Source organism: Polypterus senegalus, chromosome 16 (assembly GCF_016835505.1).
Source record: "Polypterus senegalus isolate Bchr_013 chromosome 16, ASM1683550v1, whole genome shotgun sequence".
Classification (NCBI taxonomy): Eukaryota; Metazoa; Chordata; class Cladistia; order Polypteriformes; family Polypteridae; genus Polypterus; species Polypterus senegalus.
In genome coordinates this window covers 78,927,911-78,949,517 of record NC_053169.1, presented here as the reverse complement: position 1 = coordinate 78,949,517, position 21,607 = coordinate 78,927,911, and the positions used below count along the sequence as shown (strand labels likewise).

The 21,607-nt window shown below is 41.2% G+C and overlaps 1 long non-coding RNA gene across 1 annotated transcript in view; it reads right to left on the bottom strand.

Moving 5' to 3' along the window:
- LOC120516994 overlaps nt 1-21,220 on the bottom strand; it is a 61,245-nt gene extending 40,025 nt beyond the window's left edge. The window contains exons 1-2 of the long non-coding RNA XR_005630956.1: nt 19,424-21,220; nt 19,149-19,331 (exon numbers count right to left, since the gene is read on the bottom strand). This is a non-coding gene — a long non-coding RNA (uncharacterized LOC120516994). The remainder of the gene's footprint in view (nt 1-19,148; nt 19,332-19,423) is intronic.
- Between the last annotated feature and the right edge of the window lie 387 nt (nt 21,221-21,607).

Below are 21,607 nucleotides of genomic sequence, written 5' to 3'. Positions count from 1 at the left end.
TATTGCCTACTTGGGAAAATTCTAGAAGCAGAAGTAACCAGAACTAGTGTGTACATTCTCCCAGCTGGAACCTTCCAAAATGTTAAGCAACTGACTGTGTGTTCATGTCCATAATGCACCCAGCCTGTAGAGAATTTCATTGTATTTTTTAAAAACCTATAATGGCAAATTAAATTGCAGTTTTCACAGACATTTTGATCAACCCCTTGAGAAAATCTATGGCTCCCGTCCACTTCAATAACTCATTTATTATCCCTGTGACAAAGTTAACAAGAATGGACTGTTGCATTGGTTACAGGCTTTTCTCTACATTCATAATGGCTAACACGGTACAACACCCTAGTACTACAGACATACAAGACAATGAAATGTACCGATACTACATGGAATTGAAGATCCGGTGGAAGAAACTGGCACACATGGGCAGCGACATCTTCTTCTTAACGAAATGCAAAAAGGACATTTAAGATTTTTCATTTAAAGGTTTTCCAATGTTGTTTCTTGTCCTAGTGTGTGGATATAAACACAGGGAACTCACTTTCTGTATTAAATCTTGCCTGAAGAAGGGGCCTGAGTTGCCTCGAAAGCTTGCATATTGTAATCTTTTTAGTTAGCCAGTAAAAGGGGTCATTTTGCTTGGCCTTTCTCTACACTCATAATGGCTAACACGGTACAACACCCTAGTACTACAGGCTAATGATGAGATGCTTTGAGGGGCTTGTGCTGGGACACATTAAACAGAATATTCTAGAAAGTCATGATCTCTTGCAGTTTGCAAACTGTCACAACCACTCCGCAGAAGATGCCATACCCACTGCATTTCATGTCATTCTGGTACGATAATAAAAACAGTCATGTCAGAGTAACGCCTATAAGCATTTAATACTGATGTACCATCAAAGCTCTTAGCTTTAGGACTTACTGTGGCTGCTCAGGAATTCATGCTGGGTGATGCCCCCCATTGCAGATGCTCAACCTCTGAGATGAGTGGTGGGACACAGACTGCAGTTCTTGGGATTACAGAATGGCCTTCTTTGTCAGCTGTGCTAAAAAAGAACTTCTTTGGCTCAAAAGCCTCGGCAGTGAGGGCGCCTTTCTCAGCCTTGTCCCTCCTTAGCGATTCTGGGTCATGGCACCATTAGTCTCTGCACAAGAATTCACTTTGGAATTGTAAGAAAGCCGGGGTGTCTCTATGTGTGCTCTTCAAGTGGGACACAGTGGAATCACATTACATCCTGGTATATTACACTACAAAATACCCGCGCGTCGCAGCAGAGAAGTAGTGTGTTAAAGAAGTAATGAAAAAGAAAAGGAAACATTTTAATAATAACGTAACATGATTGACAGTGTAATTGTGTTGTCATTGTCATGAGTGTTGTTGGCATATTGTGGAGGACTGCCGGCTTCGTGCTCCGGCCCTCACCCCCAGGCGCCAGGAGGAGCTCTCCCGACAGCAGGATCGTGCCCCGAGTTCCAGCAGGGCCTTATGGACTATGTAATGTAACACAGCCCTGTTGGATACCTTGGGGGCTACCAGGAGTCGCTGTGGGAGGGCTTATGGGCTCTTTTGTGCCTTATGACCCGGGAGTACGTCACGGTCACGTGACGGAGAGAAATGACGTGCTCCCGGGGTGAAGAACAGGACTGTTTGCCCTGACCCGGAAGGAAAAAGGAACTGTGGACTGTTGGGACAGAAACACCTCCGGGTCAGGGGCTATAAAAGGGCGGTGCCTCACTCCAGACAACGAGCTGTGCTGGGTGGGAGAGGAGCAAAGTGTCTGGGCGAGGAGGAGAGGTTATTGTGTTGGTCAGTGATTTATGAGTAGTGTGGAAGGTGCTTGGTGCACTGTGGATAAAAATAAACAATCTTGGACTTTTACCTGGTGTCTGGAGTTGTACCCGAGGGTTCAAGGGAGCACTAGCGCCCCCTACTGCCACTATATATATTATATATATATATTATATATATTATATATATATATATTATATATATTATATATATATATTATATATATTATATATATATATATATATATATATATATACACACTATATATATACTATATATACTATATATACTACTCATAAATCACTGACCAACACAATAACTCTCCTCCTCGCCCAGACACTTTGCTCCTCTCCCACCAGCACAGCTCGTTATATATATATATATATATATATATATATATATATATATATATATATATATATATATATATATATATATATATATATATATATATATATATATATATATATATATATATATATTATATATATTATATATATATTATATAGCGACATATATATATATATATATACACATACATACATACATACATACATACACACATATAAACATATATATATAACTATATATGCATATACATATCTACATATATATATATATTAGGGGTGGGACTCGATTAAAAAAAATAATTTAATTAATTAGAGGCTTTGTAATTAATTAATCTTGATTCATCGCATGTAATCGCACATTTGCCCCAAAGTGCATTTTTTTTTAATTTAAAAGGGTTTTAGTGGGCGACAGAATCAAATAATAGACATGGACATGAATATTGTAAACTCAAGCTCTTTTAATTTCTGAAAACAAAATGCATTTAAACTGCATTTCAATTCAAAACAGAAACAAAAATATCATCCCTGGTTAAAACTGGGCAGACTTAAAAATAAAGTGGTATTCTAAGTACTTTAAGTACATGTTCAGAAGGGTATTGTCTTTAAATAATAAGAAGAAAAATTTCAACATAAAGTGCAGTTTTTCTTCTTAAAAAAAATAAGGCAGAAACATAAAAGTTAATTTGACCAGCTTCACCTTTAAACTCTGAGTAACCTTAGCCAAAATTATTTTGTGCATTAGGCTAAAACAGTGTGATCATTGAACATTTTGTAATTAGATGTAATTAAAATTACTAACGGTCACGGAAGTCCAATGATCCCCAATAAGAGCCACAAAGTCCGATTTCTGTAATGCATCTAATTTTCCTTGCTTTTCAGTGTCACAAAGCTGTTGAATTTTACTTGAAATAGTCTCTCGGCACAGCAGTTGAAAAGTTGGATCACCTGACGCTAACTGTAGCACATTTTCTTACCCCCTATCTTCCAGCACTGTTAGTGGTCTACAGTCCAAAGCAATCCATTTTGCGAGAGAATTTGAAAGTTTAACCGATGTTGACTTACTAATTTTGGTCCTGAAGCCAGTCATTTCATCAGTTTTGGGCAGCCGACACCTTTTTTTGGTACTCAAACTCGTACTGCTAGTGCTAACAGCATACACAGTTTCTGTGTTTGCTGTAACCTGTTTTGCATTTAGATGGTACCGTAAGGATGAAGTTGTTCAGTGTTATACAAACTCCTTTTTGCACAGTTTGCACAAAACCACGCTTTTATCAAGGCTTCCGTCGGGTAGTCTTTTGAAATGAAATTTTCCTCCAATCAGTCCTAGCAACGTGCTTTCTTCAGACTCTTACATTTTTGAAGCTCTGATGTGTGCATCAATGTAATCGGTGTACCAGGAAATCATGCATTGAGAGAAGTTCCCCTTTGCTTGGAATGCAAAGTGTGATTAAATGTGTGATTTTTTAACGCGTTATGGAGCGTTATGGAGTCCTTTTTCTTGTGCTAAGAAAAGGAAACATTTTAAAAATAATGTAACACGATTGTCAATGTAACCTTTTGTAGGCTCTGTCCCTAAGACTTATTAATTGTCATCGCGAAGCAGAGCCTTACTGAAAATTGGAGGCATTTGAATTGAACTGGGAGATCAGAAAGTATAATGGGGATGCGAGGAATACAAACTTTCTCCCCTGAGCAACTGCCAGTAAAAATAGTTGCCTCAATTAGGTTCTTTTGCAGACATGTGACCTGAAGTCTCGTGCTGTTACAAAGTCTCGGTGGCTGTAAGGTTTTCAGTAATATTAGTGGTGTCCCAACCCTCAAAATTAAGATTATGCTCAGTAGTGCCTGGAGGATTCAGAGTGTGGAGAAACCCTAGAGACAGCGTGTGTATTAATTTGTGGATTTTTCTGTGAGTATTTGGTGGCAGCGTGACGAAGTTGCTTCCGCAAAACCGCGTTAGCTGCGGAGCTCAGCTCAGAGCGAAATGAGGTGAATGGGAGGGGAGATGATGATGTCAATCCCCCCCACAAACACAGTCTCTCGGAATTTGCATAAGCACAGTCCTTCACCAGCATTTGAACTTAGTTACAAAGTGATCAAAACTCTCGTTTATACCCTGCATCCTCTCATTAAACTTGTATCCCGCAAATATCGTATTAGTAGTGGGCATGACAAACGCCAGTGGCAGCCTGTCTATGAACTTAATTTAAACTTACGGTTTACACCGTGCTTTGTTTCCGCAGTAGCTGCATATGCTTGTATGCGTCACTCGCTCGCTTCTTATTGTTTCGCTGCCTTCTCAATTGTATAATGCATGTTTTCTCCAGCGCTCTTTGGAGCTCCTCCTTGTTTTCTATGTACTGCGTTGACAGTCAGTTCACGTGATTGCGTGGAAGGTGTGATGACGCAACACACAACTCCGCCTCCCACGGCCATCACGCTGCAGTCTATTACAGTATATGGAGAAAAAATAGGTTCCAGTTATGTGTAGAATTTCGAAATGAAACCTGCCCAACTTTTGTAAGTAAGCTGTAAGGAATGAGCCTGCCAAATTTCAGCCTTCCACCTACATGGGAAGTTGGAGAATTAGTGATGAGTCAGTGAGGGCTTTGCCTTTTATTAGTATACCTTACATGACTTTCTCAGCTCAGGACTGCAAAGTGTTATGATTCGCTTTTTTCTTTAATATTTTAGGGAGTTTTATTAAGTGTTTATCTCATGTTCTTTTCGTCTGGGGTTGAGGGGGAGGTATCAGAGTTAGGAAAAGGTTAAAAAGCTTGTATACGGTTGCTTGCCATGTTGCTATGTAGGACCTGTGTTATCACCAAATAAAGGGTATTAGGATCAGGAGTTAATCTCTTCCTGAATATCTGAGAGAAACCTAAACATTTTCAGAATGCTTGTATTGGTTACAGTCCTCTTGCCATTTTGATTGCATTTGTTTAGCGATTTGGATGTGTCAGCCTTTGCTCATTTTGTGACTTACATTTCTTCTCCCGTATCCTAATAAAAGAATATCTCTGCCTTTCCCTCTTGGGGCATTACACAAAGAAAGCATTGCAGAGAGATGAATGTGGCTTTGAATATTACTGGCACAGAGCTGCCTTGTGTCCTACGCATGCACGACACCCCCTGCCTTAGAAGGGTCATACTGATGAGCTCAAACATTAGAACAATCTAGATAAGAACAGGCCATTTAGCCCAAGTGCCTATGATTCCCTGTGTAAAGAAAAAATTCCTAATGTTTCTGCAACACTTACCCTTAACAAGGTTTCAACTGTGTCCCCTTGTTCTTGATGAACTCTTCAATCATGTCACCTCTTAATCTTCTTTTATTTAAACTGCACAGGCTCGGCTCTTTTAATTTTTCCTCATTGCTCATCCTCTACAGTCCTGGAAGCAGCCTGGTCGCTCTTCTCTGGACTTTTTCTAGCACTGCTATGTCCTTTTTGTAGCCTGGAGACCAAAACTGCACCCAGGACTCTAGATGAGGCCTCACCAGTGTGTTATAAAGCTTGAGCAGAACCTCCTGTGACTTGTGCTCCACACCACATGATGCTATATAACCTGACATTCTGTTAGCCTTCTTAATGGGTACTGAACACTGTCTGGAAGTTAATAGCGTAGAGTCCACTGTGACTCCTAAATCCTTCTCATAAGGTGTACTTTGGATTTTCATTGTGTATTCAAACCTAACATTCTTACTTTCTACATATAATACTTTACATTTACTGACATTAAACTTGATATTCCACAAATCTAACCAAGCATATATGTTGTCCAAGTCCCTCTGTGATAATTTAACAGATTCCAGATTATCTGCCAGTCCGCCTACTTGGCATCATCTGCAAACTTAGCCAGCTTGTTACTTATATTTCTATCCAAAACACCACGCACTGTCACTTTGCTCCTTGACCATTGGCGCTCACACCACCAGACTCAGGGAGTTTTTATTTATCCGGTCTTAAGGCTACTCAACGCCCGCTTGTACTCACCACCACTGTACGAGTGTACCTGTTGTGTGTCCTGTTTTTAGTTGTCTGATGTTGTGTTTAATGCAGACTGTTAGATTTATTGTCTGTTGTTGGTACTGTACTACAGTACTATGAAAAGATGCCACATACAGTACAGGTATTTCAGGGCCTGTAGGTCCATTTCTAAAGTCTGTCTGTAAAATACTGACAAAGTAGATGCCTGAATGATGCTCACAACTAGGGATTTGTGGGATCCAGAGAGGGTTTAGGGGTTATATAGTTTGTTTGTTATATGGTACATCCTTAGTGGAGCCCATTTGGGATCACTTTTTTAAACTTCCATCTTCAATCAACATATCAACTCCAACAGGAGAAACAAGCCTTCATCAACAAGTAGTCAGTTTCACCAGCAATCAGAGATAAACAGTGGTGGGCATTTACGCATTTCCATTCCTGTTCATTAGAGTTCTTTCTTCTACTGGAAGAGGCTCACTTGTGAAATATTTTCAGTCTTTGGACTAAGCTGGTGGAACAAAGCGTTGCCTTCATTTTTAGGGAGGAAGCCATCAATCTCAACAATTAGTTCATTTACATCTGGACTGAACTTCTCCAACTGAAATAATGGACTGTGTGAGTAAAGTTTTTTGTGTTTATTCATTTCTGTGTCCAATTTGGAGTGCTGCAAATATTGTTTTTATTTTGTGTGTTCTGACACTTCAATCTTGATTCAAGTATCTTACTGGTGTATTCAACTTGTTTAAATGGGCTGTCGGTTGCATTTGTCTACTGAAGTGGTTTAACTTTTGCTTTGAAATGTTTGCCCTTCTTTATTAAGCACAGCATCTTAGTTGTTAACATAAATCTGGTGCAGCCTGATTTTATGATCATCTAATAAATTTTGGGGTTTGCTACAAATATAACTAGGGAGATGTGCAAATGAGAATCCCATTGTATTGTGGACACGTGACAATACACTTGAAAGTTGTAACTTGTTACTAATACGACGTCACAATTATTCTCAAACATTATCATGAGTTATATAGCTCCTTTCACTGTGGACATCAACTGAAGCACTTTACATGTCCAGCTTAACAACAACAACTGACAAGCACTGACCAGACACCATGCCAGGCCGTTTACATGACTCTTTCCATTCCACCCACTGCCAACTAACCCCACTAACTATAAAGAGCAGAGATGAGCTCCTGTCCCAGGGGGTCATGAGTGCAGCTTTTTGTATCCACTTTGGCATTGCTTTGCTTACAGTAGATAACCTTACAATAGCAATGCCCATCCAAATGGGAGGCTGGCACAGGGTGCCCTGGTCTCTCATTTTACAGCTCTTATCTCAGATACTGCAGACATGCCGGTTTGCAGAAGCAGAGGCAAGCGACACTGCAACCAGGGAGCACACCGCCTGCCTTCCCTGCGAGTGTTTAAGCATAAACAGCTTGTGCAGTACCCATGGGACATGGGAAGCGACGCGCTCAGGGTTGAAGCTCTTCTCCAACTGGCACGTGGGATTGTTTCTGATAACAAGTGCCAGGAAGATTCCAGGTGCACTTTTCCATTTAATTAAATTGATAAGACGCACCAAGAGCTTGGAATCTGTCAGTCGATATTAACCGCCTGCACGAGGTTAACGATAAGAAGCTTGTTGGCCTACTTTTGACACAGGAACATCATGGGAATTCTAAGATATCTACCTTAATTTTTTCTTTTGCTGCCACTTTCAGGGCAGGTATGACTCTATTGGTCCTAACTAATGGGGTTCTGTGGAAGAAAGCACTAACGGGCAGACATCTAGAGTTATGTATCCATTCATTATTCAAAACAGCGTATGCAGTTATTGGGTCATGGGGGGCCTGAAGTTCATCCTGGCAATACAAGGAAGGAACTACCCTTAGATAAATCTTAACTCATTACAGGGCACACTCATACACACATATGTTGGGCCTCACTTGAGTGACCATTCACTTAAATAGCAAATTTTGGGATGCGAGAGGTAAGAAGAGTGGGAGTTCTAAGTAAACTGTGTGGGCTCACTGCATGTCAGCCATGTGCAGCCCTTCACTCAAAGACACTACACTGCAAATCTGTTGACTGCAGGATGAAAATGTAAATTTTTAGAGACAATCTTCTGGTACACCAGTACGTGATCAACATGGGTTCCTTGCATTCTCACAGTCTGAAACAACGTGTGACATGACACTGATGCCAGTGACACAACAGAACAATCTGTGCAACCACATAAGAGGACACTGAAGCAAGAACAAGCAGATGGATCATAGTTGATACCACTTTTAATGTCTCCGCTCTTCCAGGAGATTTTTCCTCAAATACACTTTTATTTATCTATCATCCACACAGTCTGGCCTCTGCAGAAGGCCATAACACAACAAAAATCAAAACTGACAATTGCCTGTACTGCATCGACTTTTCATTCATTGTTGCTGAAACTGAAGGAGGACAATGTCGAAAGAGCTGGACCACCATCCAAAAATCAATCCTAGCATCTCCATACCAATTCTATTCTGAAAGCCTACATTATGACAAAATTGATATTCAGTAAAAACTGCAACTGAGGGATCAGAGCCACACACAAGTACCTGAATTACAAATGACATTTAGCATAAAGTATGTAGTACACTTACACATTAAAGACAGCAAAACGTGAACTCACCTGCTTACGTTCTGGTCGCTGCACTGTAGCAGACCTCTCAGTGCATCTCTCCGTGTTTTGTGCCTGTTATTTTGTTCTTAAATTGTATAAAATAATTTTCGTTTAATAGTTTGCAAGTATTTATTTCTATAAGATGCTTTATACCATTTGCAAATGTTTTTTTTTTTACTTTTGATCGTTATTGCCTTTGTAATCCAAAGGGATACTTATGGTCTACCTGAGCAGGAAACCCCACGTGTGTGGCCAGCGCTGGTCATCTACAGCCGGGACGCGCTGCTTACACTGAAACCAGCTACCAGTTACTCTCCGTGTACAGTACTACTAATATACCGGACAAATTAAAAGCTTTGAAACTCAGAAGGCGAGGAAAGAGAGGTGGACTTTGCGTACGCCGGAGACAGAGAAGTTTTAAATCCTCTCTGCCGACTATCATCACGAGCAATGCACAGTTCTTGCAGAATAAACTTGACGAGATGAGAGGATCTGTGTGGTATCTCCATGAGTACCGAAAAAGCTGTCTGATGCGCTTTACTGAGACCTGGTTTATAAATACCGATTCAGATACAGCTGTTGAAGTGATGGATTTGATTGTGTACGGCAAGACAGAAATCCAGCGTCTGGTAAGCAGACATGCGCTGGGGTCTTGCTTTACATTAACAAAAAGTGGTGCAAGAATATCACTGTAAAAGACCGCATCTGTACACTGAATATTGAACTACTTACCATCGGACATCACCCATACTGTTTACCACGAGAGTTTAATCAATTTTTTGTGACAGTAGTTTACATACCACCGCATGGTGATGTGGGAGCTGCAGCTGAAACGATTCATGAAACTGTTCAGAAACTAGAAATCAAATCACCTGGCTCTTTCAAACTTGTGATGGGTGATTTTAATTTATGTAATCTGAAATCAGTATTACAGTGAACCTTCGTTTATCACGGTTAATCCGTTCCAGACTCTACCGTGATAAATGAATTTTCACAAAGTAGGATTCTTTATTTATAAATCGAATATTTTCGCAGTTAAGAGTATAGAAAACCTGTTTATGACCTTCTAAATACGTTTTTTAACATTATTAGAGCCCTCTAGACATGAAATAACACCCTTTAGTCACCATTACACTCGTATTACCCAATATATTAGACAAAATAAGAGAAAATAAGACATATTAGGCGTTACAAATATCATATTACTAGGCGCACTCGCCTTTTAATGCGACCGACTTTTATCCTCAATTTTTGTGCGCTCCATGTGTACATCAGGCATGTAAGTGTAGGGAATGAGAACATCAAAGTGCCCATTCATAACATCTCACGAAAACCTAAGTTTTTTTTTATCCCCTCAAGTGCCTGTCCAAAGTCGTACATGTCAGCCCATATTTGTACCGCTAAAGACGGAGTTTCATGCACTAAATAAGCTATAGATGAGAATAAGCAAGCACCATCTCCCCTGATATTTACTACGTGGTGAGGCATTTGTACTCCATCAACATTAATTATTTCCAGAGACATAATTTTGTCTATTTTTCCAGTGCATCGCGCACAAAAGCAAGGGAACAATGAGAGCACCAGAACTCTGCTCACATCACATCGCTTCGTACCTCAAGCCGCAAGTAGTAAGTCTGTAATAAGCGGAATACCGCTACGCTTTGCTCTCACGGGATGGAAGGACAATCCCGAACGCTTTTATCTAGTAGATTATTGTACTGTACATTTAATTGCACACAACCACTAACCTATGAAGGCACGACCTCAGTAGGAGAGTCTTCAGGTGGTGCAGTATCTTCAGCAGGTGCGTTTTTTTTCTTCAGTGAAGAAGTACTAGGAGTAGGCAGTGGGTGTCTGGGTGCGCGGCTGAAGAACATCTTGGTAGGCAGTTGCTGGCGCTGTCTTTTCATGTGCGTGAGGAGGCTTTTGTAGGGTATTGCCATCTTTAATCATATCCAAGAGTTTCACCTTCTTCTGGATAGTAAGCATCTTCCTCCGGCGCTTAGTTTTATTGTCAGAAGGCTTAGAAAAAGCAGCACGTTTAGGAGCCATCGTAGGGCTTAGATAAAAGTTCTCAGAAAGCATGCGTAGTGACGTAAGCATGTATGAGAAAAAAATCACGATAGAGTGAAGCCGCGAAAGTCGAAGCGTGATATAGCGAGGGATCACTGTACCACACTACCATCAATACGTGAATATTAATACTAGAGGGGACAAAACACTAATTAGAGAAGTGTTATGGAAACGCCTCTGGCACCTACATATCGCATCATACAGCAGCCCTGCATGCGTCTGACCACATCATTGTTCACCTGCTACCAAAATACAAACAGAAACTGAAACAAGAAAAACCAGCCAGGGTTTGCTTCTGCAGAGATGCTTCTCCTGTACTGACTGGGATATGTGGACTTCCTCACAGTCACTTAATGAGGCCACTTTCACTGTAAGTGAATATACGGAATTTTGTGAATCAATGATCATTAAGGAAAAAACTGTCAAGGTCTACTCCAACAGTAAACCATGGATCGATAAATCGCTACTATTGGAAAAACAACACGCTCATCAAGAAAAGAAGATAGAAAAAATATGAATTTTACAGCAAAGGATTAACAGGTTAATCAAACAAAAAAAAATATCAAGAGGTGGTTTAATGATAACAATCCAAAGCAGGTTTGGAAAGACCTACAGACAATCACAGGACTGGGTTCTAAAAAGAGTGTGAACTTTACAGTTGACAAAGACCAGAAGCTTTTAGCAGATGAACTTAACTTTTTTACCAGATTTGAAACAAGCGACTCCAGCACCCAAAATGCACAGGTAAAGGTACTGCTTTGTAACCTCTGTTTTTCACAAACTGACAGGCAGACAGGCTTCCTGAGAAGTGATAACTTCCACCCCAAGCATATAAGGCGCTCCGTTATTTTCAAACAAGCAATTTGTTACAACCCTGTTTACTCAGACCTCACAGACCGGGATAAATAACTGTAGGAGATTTCATCAGACAAGGATATACCCCCAAAACGACAGACACTCAAATAAGAAGAGCTACTGCCATACCCAGAGACAACCTTCTGGAATATAAAAACAAAGACAACAAGAACCGCATTCCCCTTGTCGCCACCTATAACCCACATCTTGAAGCACTTCGAAAAATTATAAAAGAACTTCAGCCAATGCTACACAACGACAAAAGTCTGAAAAATGTTTTTCCAGAATCTCCCCTCCTGGCACAGAGACAACCACAAAACCTTCAGCAAATAATTGTCCGAAACTCCCTAAGTGGACCAACAGAAAATGGCACATTTCCCTGCCTACAGAAAAGATGTAAAAGGTGTGCCCACATCTACAATATAGACCGTGTAATTATACCACACTGCCGACTAGAACATCGCATAAAGGGATCATTTTCCTGCAGATCATCTAATGTTGTCTACCTAACCTTTCATTCTCTGCATGAAATGTCCTGACACTGCACTCTATGTGGGAGAAACTGGACAAACACTCCGCCAGAGAATGAATTTACACAGATTCCACATCAAACATGGCAACACAGATGTTCCTGTAGCGGCCCACTTCAGCAGCCATGGACACTGTGAGAGGGACATTAAAGTCACAGAGCTTATGGGCAAGAGAGAAAAGAATGGGAAGTGAAACTCATGTTAAAATTTAATACATTACAACATGAGTTGAATAGAGTTATAGCCAAGTAAGAGGACTGTTTGCATCTCTTAGACTGACACAGACAACCTGACTACAGACCCACATTGCATTGAAAAACTCATCAGAAACGTCAAAAGACTTTGTTAGACAGTTATCTTATCCAGCCGATCTTGACTACACACTGTTCCCCTCTCTTGCTAAATGAATCTTAGCCTGAACAGGTCTATTCATTTTTTACATTTAAGATGTCTCACTTAAAGGATTACCAATGTTGTTTTTCGTCTTAGTGTGGATATAAACACAGGAATCACACATCTTGACTGAAGTAGGGGTCTGAGTTGCCTCGAAAGCTTACATACTGTAATCTTTTTAGTTAGCCAATAAAAGGTGCCATTTTGCTTGACTTATCACTACATTCATAATCACCATAGTACTAAAAATACTAGGAATTCTGCTGTGTTAGGGTTCAGTTTATCTGAAGTGAAGGCTTGTGGTGGGCTAAAACAAACAGGGCAGTGGGGCCAGACAGCATATCAGGTCGTCTCTTAAAGTCCGGCTTTAAGAAGCTCTCTCTGTGGAAGAAGCTGTGGAAACAATCAGTCATTACCCCTGTTTCTAAGGTTTCCAGGCTAAGCTGTCTGAAGGACTACAGACCAGTGGCACTCACCTCTATTCCAATAAAATGCTTCAAACATTTGGTGAAAAACATTTTAATGACAGAGACAAAGCCTTTTCAAGATATCCACCAATTTGCTTACTGTGTAACCAAAAGTGTTGAAGATGCTCTGCTTGTTATCTTACATCAAAACTATACTTTTCCTTGATCAGCCTGGTACATACTGTATTTTAGATTGTTCAATGCCATACAGCCTCACATACTGATTGGAAAAATGAATAGTATGAATGTAAACCCATTTATCACATTATGGATTCAGGACTTTCTTTTAAATTGTTCGCAGGCAGTCAAGGTACAGGACGCTTTTTCAAAAGTCATTCATTCAGATACAGGAAGTCCGCAGGGGTGAGCCTTATCACCATTACTATTTACTCTGTACACAAGTGACCTGAGACAGAATAATGACCACTGCTCGATTGTCAAAAATGCGGATGACACCATGCTCATAACTGGGGAGGATGAAAGCCACTATCTACATCAAGTGAACTGTATGGTAAACTGGTGTAATAAACACTTTCTCACTCTGAATGTTGTGAATGCTGGCCCACCCCTGTGTGGCGGAAGTGCCGGCTGCGCACCCGGAAGCCGTCCGTGTCTCCCCAGTCGTCTTCCCCGGCACTTCCTGGTGTAGCGGAAGTGCCGGGCTCCCGGGATAAATAGGCACTGGGCGCCGCCTGGCGGTGGCCACGGGTCCCTACAGGGCTGGGCTTCCAAGCCCCCTACCCGAGGCCTCCTGCATAACCAGGACGGACGCCCCCTCTCGGTCTGGAGGAGGCACAGGCCCTCCTCTGGTCCTCCTATGCGTCCCGGCCGGGCTCCATCCCCGGCCAAAGACCACACGGGGTAAATCGGCATCGGGGCGCCGCCTGGCGGTGACCACGGGTCCCTACAGGGCTGGGCTTTCAAACCCTGTACCCGTGGCCCCCAACATAACCAGGACGGACGCCCCCTCGCGGTCTGGAGGAGGCACAAGCCCTCCTGTCCTCCTCCTGGGCGTCCCGGCCGGGGACCACAATGTAAAAAAGACCAAAGAAATGATATTTGATTTCAAGAGACAGAAATCTGTATTGTTGTTCTGGAGGAGGAGGTAGAAATAGTAAATGAATATAAATATGTAACAACATAGATAACAATCTTAACTGGAATGCAAATACAAAAAAATATTCTCTAAATGCAATCTGCATTTATTTCTCTTCTGTAAACTCAAACTATTTAAAGCAGACAGACAAAGACCTCATGTCCTTTTATCGCAGTCTGATTCAGTCTGTTATCACTTTCAGTTTCATTGCCTGGTTTAGTGGTCTAAGCTCCGGCAGATTACTAAGCATGCAGTTAAAGTTATTGGGACTGATGTAGATGATCTGACAAGTAAGTGTTTGTCAGAGGACAATGCTAAAGAAACTAGAAATAATCGCAACTGACAACAGACATCCATTACATGTAGGACTTAACCTCAGTAAATAAGGAAGGATAGTCACTTTGAAAACCCACACCAATTGCTCTAGAAATTTCTTTCTTCCTAGTGCCATACGACTTTTAAATAAGGAATATCAGAGATCATGATAAAGGTTTAATATGTATCCTGTAATAATTATTGTGTATACAGTGGACCCTTGACTTACAAACTCAATTTGTTCGCGAGGGCTGGTTGTAACTCAAGTTGGTTGTAAGTCAAGACTATTTTTCCCATAAGAAATAATGGAAATACCCATAATGCACTCCAAACCTCCCACAACAACACTTACTTGACCTTTTCATAATAACATACTTTACTATGTTTTCTCTGCAGGATGCACCACAAGAACCATACCTAGCAAACACCCTTTCCAATTACATTTCATGGATAAGTACAATCCAAGCACCATGGAGGTTCATGCGTATAATGTGCCTAATTTACCAAAACACCAAGAATTTTTCTAATGTACTAACCAAAAAGTTATAAAAAGTGCCTAGCCTACCAGAAACAACAATTTCATACTGTGCTCACCATTTAATTTGACATCTTTGGGCTGCAGGAAGGAAGGGAGGGAGGAGGAGGAGAATGAAACGGAAGGTGGTTATTGTTTGGAAGGAGCTTCCTTATACAAATCTTTTCTTTGTAAAATTGTCGAGATGGTGGATTTCACATGCTGTACATATTAGCGAGATCGGTCACACGAACGCCACTCTCATATTTCCACACAATTTCCTTCTTCGTTTCGATTGTGATCAGTGTTTCTCAAGTTTATAATGACAGTAGTCGAGCATTCAGTTCAAAGCTGGTCGTGTTGTGAACTGCTGTAATAATACACTCCAAAGCAAGGCGGTGCTGACTCGGCCTGATGACATCATCATGTGCCACGCCAGCCCGCTAGCTAACATCCCTTAACAATCGCTTTCTTTACCTTCGTTACCTTCTCTTCCTTCCTTAGCAATTATGTGTCTTGCTTGCCATGGTCTTAGTGAATATATATATATATATATATATATATATAGATAAATCACTGCACTGACCGAATTACGCCCACAAACACATGTATGTGGGCTCCGACTGACACTTACGAACGCTCTCGGCTCTTTGTTTACAATCGCACAAGCGGATACACGTGACCACATTTGGGTCGTAACGCAAGATGTTGGTCGTAAATCAAGTTGTTCACATGTCAGGCCGGTCGTATGTCAAGGGTCGACTGTATATGCATTATATAACTGCCTTACCTTAACCTGTCTTGTCTCTAATTGTTTTGTTCCATTTCTTTCTGTCTTGTTATTAGATGCAACGGAGAAGGCAAATTTAATGTTATCTTGTGTAAACATGACTAAAATAAGCAATCTGGAACCTTGAAGATTCCTGTCCTACCAGGTCCATCATTTCTGTGCTATTCACTTCTACCTGTGCACAATTGTAGTACCTGCCATATTTTCTGGGGGGGGAAAAAACTTCAGTCTATTTAGGGATTCTCACAGAAAACTTGAGAGAACAGCATAAAGACAGTGGAGTTCAGATTTGCATACAGTTCTGCAAAATTGATGGTAAAAATGATTTCACAGGAGATTTCTTAATTGTGACGCTAACTACAAAGAATCCGTTTGTGGGGTGGAATGCAAGTAATATTGGTACCCAAAATTCTTGTTCACACTTCTGCATCATTTCCAGAGCCGTATCATGCATACCAATAAAATCAAAGATATTCTGTGTCTCTCGAATTTTTTTTTCTTTTTTTAAAGAGACTTGCTGCATATTTTCTGTACAAACACACACCAAAACTCACCATCACATACTTTACTATGTTTTCTCTGCAGGATGCACCACGAGAACCATACCTAGCAAACACCTTTTCCAATTTCATTTCATGGATAAGTACAATTCACGGTTCACGGGATATCATTTGTTTCCAACATTGCTTTAGGACCGCAATTGCCAAGATTGTTTTTATAACTGGATAAGTGGGCATCGAACTATCAGAACAACCACAGCATATCTTCAACGGTTAAACAGAATGTCTACAACAAAAGTTGGATGATTTTTTTTATTTTTGCCCCCAGAGAACTTCTACCCATGCTGACATGCATATTATGTGGAATTAACAATTGGATCAATGATTAGGAAATGGAAGATTCACCACACCGCCCAATTACTGTCTACTCAAAAGTCAGACTACTATAAAAAGGAACTTGTGAGCCACTGAGCAAATGTCTGTCACCATGAAAGATGCTGAGAGAGAGTACAAGTAAAGAAGAACCGCTCAACCGTATTAAGAGCTCCGACTAATATTGACTGCCATGCAATGGGGTAAGACAGAAAAGTGGCACATCTTAAAGCCATCAGTGTTTGTCAGAAGGACATCGCAAAGGGGTTGTGGCCAAAGTGAAAGGTGCAGCAAGCCTGACACAGCATACACAGCTGTCACCCTGCAGTCAAGCACGCCAGTGGCAGCATCACGCTGTGAGAAAGCCTATTCCTTTTCGTGACTGCTTTGCTTTGATAATTTTTCCTCTAAAGAGTAGATTTTTCTTTTGACTTTGTTAGTTTCATTTTTCAATGTGTTTTTTATTTTACTGTTATTATTTTGTTTCCGTTGTGCTGCAATTTCGTTTGTCATGGGTGCCTCTGCTGTCCATTGCTAACATAGGGGTGTGTGATGCCACCAATACACTACTATTTAAGTCAGCACCACAATCTTTTATCCGAGTCTGTGGAAAACTCCTAAATCATTCTTCATGTGCCTTTCTCAGAGATTTTTTGGTGAACAACTTTCTATCATTAGGACTTCCTGATTTTGACACCCTGATCATTTACTAACTCAGCCTTCATCTGCCTGTTCCTGTTATTTTGGCACCAGCCTGCCTAAACTAAAACTGCTGTGGCAGTACAACCATCAGCAGGGAGTGGGAACCTTGAGAGAACCTCAAGAGTAGTGTTAAAGAGTAAAAGTGTTCTTGGGTGGGCAATAGCAAGTCCACTAAGCACCTCTGGCCCAATTTGAAAATGTCCATTCACAAGCACCACCTTAGAACCTGCCTATGCCAAGAGGAATGGGCAAAAAACACAATTGTGCAAACCTGGCGGACACCTACATCAAAAGACTTCAAGCTGTTACTGCAACAAAAATATGGCCATGCAAACAGCTCGGACTTCATCTACTCACAAACTTATAACGTGATCTTCATAAATGTTCTTCTTACAGTGGTGTGAAAAACTATTTGCCCCCTTCCTGATTTCTTATTCTTTTGCATGTTTGTCACACAAAATGTTTCTGATCATCAAACACATTTAACCATTAGTCAAATATAACACAAGTAAACACAAAATGCAGTTTTTAAATGATGGTTTTTATTATTTAGGGAGAAAAAAAATCCAAACCTACATGCCCTGTGTGAAAAGTAATTGCCCCTGAACCTAATAACTGGTTGGGCCACCCTTAGCAGCAATAACTGCAATCAAGCATTTGCGATAACTTGCAATGAGTCTTTTACAGCGCTCTGGAGGAATTTTGGCCCACTCATCTTTGCAGAATTGTTGTAATTCAGCTTTATTTGAGGGTTTTCTAGCATGAACCGCCTTTTTAAGGTCATGCCATAGCATCTCAATTGGATTCAGGTCAGGACTTTGACTAGGCCACTCCAAAGTCTTCATTTTGTTTTCTTCAGCCATTCAGAGGTGGATTTGCTGGTGTGTTTTGGGTCATTGTCCTGTTGCAGCACCCAAGATCGCTTCAGCTTGAGTTGACGAACAGATGGCGGACATTCTCCTTCAGGATTTTTTGGTAGACAGTAGAATTCATGGTTCCATCTATCACAGCAAGCCTTCCAGGTCCTGAAGCAGCAGAACAACCCCAGACCATCACACTACCACCACCATATTTTACTGTTGGTATGATGTTCTTTTTCTGAAATGCTGTGTTCCTTTTACGCCAGATGTAACGGACATTTGCCTTCCAAAAAGTTCAACTTTTGTCTCATCAGTCCACAAGGTATTTTCCCAAAAGTCTTGGCAATCATTGAGATGTTTCTTAGCAAAATTGAGACGAGCCCTAATGTTCTTTTTGCTTAACAGTGGTTTGCGTCTTGGAAATCTGCCATGCAGGCCGTTTTTGCCCAGTCTCTTTCTTATGGTGGAGTCGTGAACACTGACCTTAATTCAGGCAAGTGAGGCCTGCAGTTCTTTAGACGTTGTCCTGGGGTCTTTTGTGACCTCTCGGATGAGTCGTCTCTGCGCTCTTGGGGTGATTTTGGTCGGCCGGCCAAGTGTTTACTTGTGTTATATTTGACTAATGGTTAAATGTGTTTGATGATCAGAAACATTTTGTGTGACAAACATGTAAAAGAATAAGAAATCAGGAAGGGGGCAAATAGTTTTTCACACCACTGTATGTGTGTGTACACACTAGACAGCTGTAGTTATATCATTTAAAGAGCAAGAAAGAAACTCTCATTAAATACTCGATAACATTCACAATCAGGTCAGATGACACTGAAGCAGTACAAGTGACATTGTGATCTGACCTGCCTTTAGTTTTTTTATAGTTACGTCAAGTTCACTTACGTATTTCCTGGGGTGCCTTCTTCCCAGTATGGATACTTCACATGTACAATGTGCCACTCCTCCTCTTAACAACCAAGAACAACCCATCAGTCTTATAAGATTAGGATGAAAAGAACTTTGTGGATGGGGAGGAATGAGTGCTGCTCATTCACCTCAATCTGATGTAGCACCGTCACCCTGCCACTATAACATGAAAACCAGGACAAAGAAGGAAAGGTGAAAAGTCAGTGAAGAGATCTGAGAACAAGAGAAGCAACTTAAGTGAATCAACTTACTCATGAGCAGGAACTCGTGTCAGTTTGTTACTGCATATCCTCATTTGTCTTTAAATAATCTCAGACAGCAGCAAGGAGTTACATCAAGTGTGAATGTAGACATCAGTGTCAAGTCTCCCTTCATGTCCTTGCAAGCCAAACTGAAGCTCCATCTCTGTGATGATCAATCAGTAATGCTTGGGCACCTGTCTTATCTCTTCCAAAATGAGTAATTTTTCTTGCACCTTGCATGTAGAACAGAACGTACATGAACAGAAAAACAGCACAAGAACTTCAACACAGACAGGCACCCGAGTGACATCTAATAGGCCAAGCACGTCGGCTGTGAGAAGTCGTGCTCAAGTACATTTTCAGGAAAGTAAGCTATGCAAGTGGAGTCTTTAGAAACTAAAGTCTTCCCTTGAGCCCCTCAAATCCTTTCTTTCTACAGGCAGCAAAGACACGGCTACAGGTTGATTCAAACACTGGGGGGAGCTGGGGTCCGCTAACAAAACTAAGCTGAAAAGCCACACTGCTCATCCTTGTCAGACTTCTCTGGCAAATTCCACAGGTTGCCCCTAAGGCATGAGGTTGGCAATGCCATCCTACTGCACCACTGTCTCACTGACACTTCCATTCCAAATTTTTGCACCTCAAGGAACAATTTTAATTAAAGCGCTGCGTGACTTTTCCTGCAGCGTTCTGCTTGGCGTCCTGCTTTTAATTCACAACCGTTCCCCACGCTTGGCGGCACAGCCTCAAGGCTCTGGTGCAGGCTTTGGGTGGAGTTTCCTCCTTGCATTCAGCTGCCTTTGCTTGCTGTAATCTCATATTTAACTTCTTCATGAATTCAGCTTTGTATTTGTACACCTACTGCAAAAAACACAAACTCCTTCTGCTACTTGCTACTTCGCCATCGTCTTGCGATCAAAATCAGATGCCTCGTGGGCTTGTGCTTCTGTTTTCTTGGACTCGGAGTGTGTGCAGTGTGGGCGCTTTGGATGCAATCCTGCTTCCTGATACAATGTACTTTTTACTTTTCTTTGTGTTCATCATCTGCTGGAACTCAATTAACATTTGTTGCTTTTGTTTTCTGCATATTTCAGCCAAGAGTTGTCTCTAATCTGCTTCCAGCTTTCCTTCTCTTTTGGCAGAGGGCTGTGGCTTTATGGGTGGCTAGGAGGCTGCCAACCCGCAATGCGGTGCTCCCATGTGTTACTCTTGTCTAGCGTGCAAGCTCTGTGACACACAACTAAACTTGGGCAGCAGGAAGAAGCGACTAAAAGACCAGTAGGTGGCACAGCTACACTCAGGGATCTTCTACTCATGTCCAGCCTTTTCTGGGTAGAATGAAAGTGTTCCAGTGTCGGGAAGAGCAGGGAACTGCCAGCAGGAGCCCTCAAGAAATGTTCAACATACAAACTTGACACCTATTAGTAAAAACTAGTCACAGACTGTGCAAAAGTTGGTGTTTGTGTTTCTTCATTTCAATGAAAACAGTATCCTCACTTCCACCCCCAAACTGAAACTATCTGGATTTCTATAAAGGTTGAATTTGCATGTGAAAGGGGCCGCTGACGTAAACCGCTGAAACCACAATCTACCAATTACTTTGAAGGGTAAGCAGGAGCTGCCAGAACATGACTCAGAGCAAATGGCCAAGCACACTACTTGGAGCACTGCTACAAAATGAAACATTAAAGCTGAAATTCTCCCCGCTCTGCCCGGCACATAAACAGCAATCCTGACTGCCAACTCCACTCCAAGACCGGCGTTTCACTAGGCTCGTCATCTCATTAAGATAATCGTGTTGTTCTTCTCAGACCAACTGTTTTCAGGAACATGCCAGGGTGTCATCATGTCTGAGGGAGCAAGGGGGCACTAGGCTTTGCAGTAAACATTTTGTCCTTCTTGTGCTCATGCATGACTGTCACAGAGCTCTGGCAACTGTCAATCAGAGTACAGCTCAGTACATCCAGATGGCTACAAGCTTTTAAAGACATTGTCTTAACAGCATCACACAACGACATTGTAAGAATGTTTCTGTAAATAAGAACATAACAAAAACGAGAACAATTCATTCAGCCTAATACAGTTTGTCAATTAATATTCAGTAAAAGTGGAGATTTACAATACATGATACCTAATTTACTTGCTGCTGTATTTCCAGTGTCTGTATGAAATTTACTCTTAATCAGCTTTTCA